Below are 6000 nucleotides of genomic sequence, written 5' to 3'. Positions count from 1 at the left end.
TGATCCATCTTTCCCAGAGGACTGGTCAGTCGGTCGCCTTTCTCTCCCTCGATCAGGAGAAGGCGTTCGACAGGGTGGATCACGATTACCTTTTCGGGACTCTGCGCGCTTTCGGACTCGGGCCGCATTTCGTGGCCCGGGTCCGACTTTTATACGCCGCCGCAGAGTGTCTAATCAAGGTTAACGGGTCCTTGACGGCGCCCCTTCGATTTGGGAGAGGAGTGCGTCAGGGGTGCCCCATGTCCGGCCAATTGTATACCATCTGCGTGGAGCCCTTCCTGTGCCTGCTTCGCAGGAGGTTGACGGGATTGGCTCTGCGCGAGCCGGCCATGCGGGTCGTCCTCTCGGCTTACGCCGACGACGTGCTCCTCGCAATCACAGATCCCGTTGACTTGCGGAGGATGCGCGACTGCCAGCAGACCTTTTCTGCCGCGTCCTCCGCGAGGATCAATTGGGAGAAATGTTCCGGACTCCTGGTTGGTCAGTGGCGGGTGGACTCCCTGCCGGAGGAGATGACACCTTTTGCGTGGAGCACCACGCACCTCCTCTATCTGGGAGTCCACCTTAGCCCCGCTGAGGAAGCCTGGCCGGCAAACTGGCAGGAGTTGGAGGCGAAAGTCACCGCTCGGCTGGGGCGCTGGACAGGACTGCTCCGAGTGCTTTCCTACAGGGGCCGAGCGTTGGTCATAAACCAACTGGTGGCCTCCATGCTGTGGTACCGGTTGGTCACTTTGGCCCCGCCCCCTGTATTTGCCACCAAGATCCAGAAGAAACTCGTCGATTTCTTCTGGGGCAAGAGGAAACACTGGGTCTCTGCCGCGGTCCTGAGTCTCCCGATCGAGGAGGGCGGTCAGTCGCTGGTGTGCGTCCGCACCCAGGCTGCGACTCTCCGCCTTCGGACCCTGCAGAGATACCTGTACGTCGAGCGTCCTCCCAGATGGTGTGCGCTGGCGACGTATTTTTTCCGCCAGTGTCACTGCCTTCAAGACGACACGCAGCTCCCGGTGGAGTCCGTTAGCCGCGCCTCTCTGAGGGAGTTGCCTGTCTTTTACCGGGATCTTTTCCGAGTCTGGAACATGGTCGCCTCCAGTCAGGGCGCTCCCCCGCCGGCGGAGGAGAGCGCCTCGGCTGTCCGGGCGGCCGACTCCGGGGACGGTCCGGCGGGCGGAGGAGTAGCCGAAACCCCCGGGGCGCCCCTCACTGCGGGTGGCGAGGGGGCTCGGGAGTGCGGAGCGCACCCGGCCGAGTTGACCCCCGCTCGGCCGGAACTGCTCATCGGACCCAGGCCCCGAATCCCTCCTCGGGAGCCGGTCCCGCACAACCCGAGCCGCCTCTCGGAAATGCCCTCCGTGCCATTCCAATCGGCGCGGAGGGGTTTCCTGTACGGGCTGTTCCTGCACACTCTCCACTTCCTCGCCCTCGTCAGCCGGCCGGACACGCTCTGGCGGTCCGCGTTGCCATCTGGCGGCGAGGGGAAACCCCGATGGAGGTCTCTCTACGCGGGAGTCTTCCCCCTTTACATCGGGGACCTGGGGTGGAGGGTGCTGCACAGAGCAGTCCCGTGCAATAGGCTTTTAAGTAGGTTCACGGACTCCCAGGCCAGCTGTACTTTCTGCGGCCTGGACGAGTCCGTGTTCCACGTTTATACGGAGTGTGCGAGGTTGCAGCCCCTATTTGAGTATCTGAAGGGGCTGCTCCTCAAATTCTGGCTGCACTTCAGTCCCACGCTCCTGATCTTTGGGCACCCGGTGCGGAGGGGCTCGGGCCGGGAGGAGGATCTCCTCGTCGGTCTGCTCCTGGGCCTGGCCAAGGTGGCAATTCACAGGTCCAGGTTGCGGGCCGTCGGGGGGTCCGTCCTCCCCGATTGCCTGCCCCTCTTCCGCGGTTACGTTCGCGCCCGGGTGTCCCTGGAAAAGGAGCATGCGGTATCCGCCGGTACGCTTGAGGCCTTCCGCGACCGGTGGGCACCGCAGGGACTGGAGTGCATCGTCGACGCCGAGAATGGCATTTTAATTTGAGTTTTTTTGTTTATTTATCTGTTTTAATAAAGTTATTTTAAAACTGTAAATATGTACATAAAGGGGGCCTGAGGGATAAAGGCCCCCTCGATGTGAAAAATATAAAAGGGGCCTGGGGTATAAAGGCCACCTTAAAGAAAAGAAAAGGATGGGGGTTGGATACAAAAAAAAAAAAACGGGGTTAGATACAGAGTAAAGCTCTCTCTACACAGAAGAAAGAAAAAAAGGGTTAGATGCAGAGTAAAGCTCCCTCTATACAGTCCCATCAAACACTCCTCGGGTAGGTACAACTTGTACAGGTATATAAAAAGGAAGGGAGTAGCTAAAATAAAAAAAAAATAAAAAAAACGGAGTTAGATACAGAGTAAAGCTCCCTCTACACTGTCCCAATCAAAAAAAAAAATGGGTTAGATACAGAGTAAAGCTCCCTCCATACTGTCCCATCAAACACTCCCAGGGCAGGTACAGCATAGCTTAGATACACCCTCTTCCGCGGTTACGTTCGCGCCCGGATGTCCCTGGAGAAGGAGCATGTGGTGTCCGCCGGTACGCTTGAGGCCTTCCACGACCGGTGGGCACCGCAAGGACTGGAGTGCATCGTCGACGCCGAGAATGGCATTTCAATTTGAGTTTTTTGTTTATTTATCTGATTTTAATAAAGTTATTTTAAACAATGTATATAAAGGGGGCCTGAGGAATAAAGGCCCCCTTGACATAAAATATATAAAAGGCGTCTGGGGTATAAAGACCACCTTAAAAAGGGAAAAAATGGCTTAGATACAGAGTAAAGCTCCCTCTATACTGTCCCATCAAACACTCCCAGGACAGGTACAGCATTGGGGTTGACTGCTGATTGTAGCAACGAGCCTCAGCTGAGAGTGCTGGTGGCAGTTGGAGGTTGCTGAGGTGGAGAGAGGAGCTACACTGAGCAGAGAGAAAGTTTCAACAACAATCACCATTAAAGAGAAGAGAGAGACTTTTTGTTGGAAACAAGGCTTTGTCTGGAGGTGGGTGCTGAACACCAGTAATTTGCTTTGCTTTGGACTGTTGGGGGAGGAACAAGTGGCCAGAACAACAAGGGGTGGCGCTGCTAATTCAGCAGGAATCTGTGCTGCTGCTACAAGCACACAGGGAAGCTCCCTCCCCACCCCAATTGCTCAGCCTGGGTCAGCTGAAGCTGCCCGGCTAAAGAGACGGAAGGGGATAGATGGTGCCTGGACCCAGGTGAAGCCGCCTCCCCCAACCAGAAGACTGGAAGACCAAGCGTGCTGGCAAAGACTGTTTTAAGTGTGCTGTGTGCACCACTTCCAGAAAGCAAGTCATCCCTTACAGCCATTCTTTCCCTCTCCTCTATACCGTCAGCCTCTCCCCTAACCTTTTGTTTGTTGGTTTGTTTTTTTATAGATATTCAATCTCTTCTGTGAATCTTTTGTTATTCGGTTTGCAAGCCTACAATTTGGGGTGGGTTTAGCTCTTAGACCCATGGCAAGCCCTTCATCACCGGTGGCGGGGCCCTCTACTACCTATGCAGCTGCAGCCTCTGTGGCTGCCCACGCGGCCCCGTCATCCTTTAAATTGATAACATCCAGCAGTGGGGTGAAGAGCTAACCCCACCCCAACATGTCTATTGAGGCCTGTGCAAAGGCAATGGCCAAGGTTGTTGGCCCCTCGGCCATTGTGGCAGCCTCAAAGATGTACGGGAAGGCTGTGTTCTTTCTGAAGACCGAGCAGGCGGTGTCCCTGGCCCTGAGTAAAGGGATCACTGTGGGGGGGGACCTTCCTGCCGGTGGACCCTCTGGGGGCCACTGCGCAGCAGATAATGCTATCAAACGTCCCGCCCTTTATTCCCAGTGCATCTGCACCATCTGGGGGACCCCAATCCCGCTCGGTGTTCGGGAGCACAGCCTCCGACATGCCTACTCCTTCCGCCGCCAGCTATTTGTGCAGCTGACGCGGGAGGAGGTCTTGGAGGGCCACTTAACCGTGGCGTTCCAGGGGAAAGCCTACTGCGTCTTCTGGACCTCGGATGGGATGCGGTGCCATGTCTGCAAGGGGGTGGGGCATGTTTGTAAGAACTGCCCCAACCTCCCAGCCGTCAACTCCACCTCGGCGGCCCAGTGCACCTCCTCCCACTCCCCCCACACATCCTACAGACACCGCTCAGTCGGTTCCGGAGGCTGTGGTTTTCAAGGCCTCCAGCGGGGAGGGGAGTGCCCATCTGAGTGGAAAGAAGGCGCGGAGGAAAACACCGAGAGGCGCGTCCCCTGGACACTATGACACAACCCGAGCCTGAGCTCAGCCCAAGGCCCAATCTTGAGGAACCCACTTGCCCCAGGGCTGGGCTCAGGCCCAGGGTGACTAAAAAAAGAGGGTGCGGAGGCTGAGGCCTCTGATGGCATGGAGGTCTCTGAGCCTCCGCGCCCAACTGGGAAAAAGAGAAGTCACCCCTCCACGGAGGTAACACAGGGCCCTGAGGTGCAGGGCTCATCTGTTGGAGGGGAGCTATCTCCTGATTCAGGTCCCCATGTTTCCCCTACCACCACCATCATCAAGGCTGGAAAGTCTGGGCAGGAGCTCCCTGCCCCTCGGGATGGAGGGGAGGGGGAAGCCCCTGTACATGAGGCCCCTCCTGAAGGAGTAAGTGGAGCCCTGCTTGTGGTGGGAGAGCCTGGAGACGACTCCCATTCTGCCACTGGGTCAGGTGCCCGGAGTGGGAGTGGGAGGCCCCAAAGGGTCGGCGCTCCCAGCCAAAATCCACCACCAACCAGGAGACACCTGACCCAGTTATAATTGAAAATTTTGCCCCAATTGCTGGGTCTGTAGGTGCTGGCGGGATGGCCTCCTCTCTCCGCCTCTGGTCCCAGCTCCGGCTGGATTTCCGGAGTCGGGCATTTCCATCTCCCCTGGACCGCTCATTGGTCTGGGGACGGAGGTGGAGGGTTCCTGAGCTGCTGGCGCTCATAGGCTCCACTTCCATTCTAGAACCCAGAGAGGACTCCTCCGCCATCAATCCTGGGGGAGGGATCGTGACGGAGGCGGGACCAGCTGGCGCGGTCGGGACGTCCGCCCCACAGTGAGTGGTGGGTGTGTTGGCCGCTGGCAGTGACAACCCGGAGGAGGATGGGGACTTGGTGTGGGGCATGGAGGACGATCTTGATTCCATCGCCAGTGAGGTGGTGGAGTCCCTCGTGCCTCCCACCCCCACGGCGGAACTCTGGGATTTCCTCGCGACTTGCAGGGGTTGCCGCAATAAAGTTCAGCTAGCCCTCGGCTGTTGGTCGAATATGGCGCTGATCATCCAGTCTGTCCGTGCTGCCCTCAAAAAAGCGGGGAAGGGCGCGAGCGTGAGGCTGGTTGAGAGGCGCTGATTTAATGCGTTCTTCAATGGGTTGCTGGGGGAGTGGAAGGCCAGGTGCACATCCGCATCCTCGTTACAGTGAGGTGGCCCGGGTCCGACTTTATATGCCACCGCAGGGTGTCCAGTCAAAGTTAACAGGTCCTTGACAGTGCCCCTTCGCTTTGGGAGAGGAGTGCGTCAGGGATGCCCCACGTCCAGCCAAGTGTATACCAACTGCGTGGAGCCGATCCTGTGCCTGCTTCGCAAGAGGTTGGCGGGATTGGCTCTGCGCAAGCCAGCCATGCGGGTCGCCCTCTCGGCTTATGCCGATGACGTGCTCCTCGTGGTCACAGATCCCGTTGACTTGGAGAATGCACGACTGCCAGCAAACCTTTTCTGCTGCGTCCTCCGCGAGGATCAATTGGGAGAAATGTTCCAGTCTCCTGGTGGGTCCATGGCGGGTGGACTCCCTGCCGGAGGAGTTGACGCCTTTTGCGTGCAGCACCACGCACCTCCTCTATCTGGGAGTCCACCTTAGCCCCGCTGAGGAAGCCTTGCCGGCAAACTGGCAGGAGTTGGAGGCGAAGGTCACCACTCAGTTGGAGTGCTGGACAGGACTACTCTGAGTGCTTTCCTACAGGGGCA

Source organism: Heterodontus francisci, chromosome 36 (genome assembly GCF_036365525.1).
Source record: "Heterodontus francisci isolate sHetFra1 chromosome 36, sHetFra1.hap1, whole genome shotgun sequence".
Classification (NCBI taxonomy): domain Eukaryota; kingdom Metazoa; phylum Chordata; class Chondrichthyes; order Heterodontiformes; family Heterodontidae; genus Heterodontus; species Heterodontus francisci.
This window is presented reverse-complemented; position numbering follows the sequence as displayed.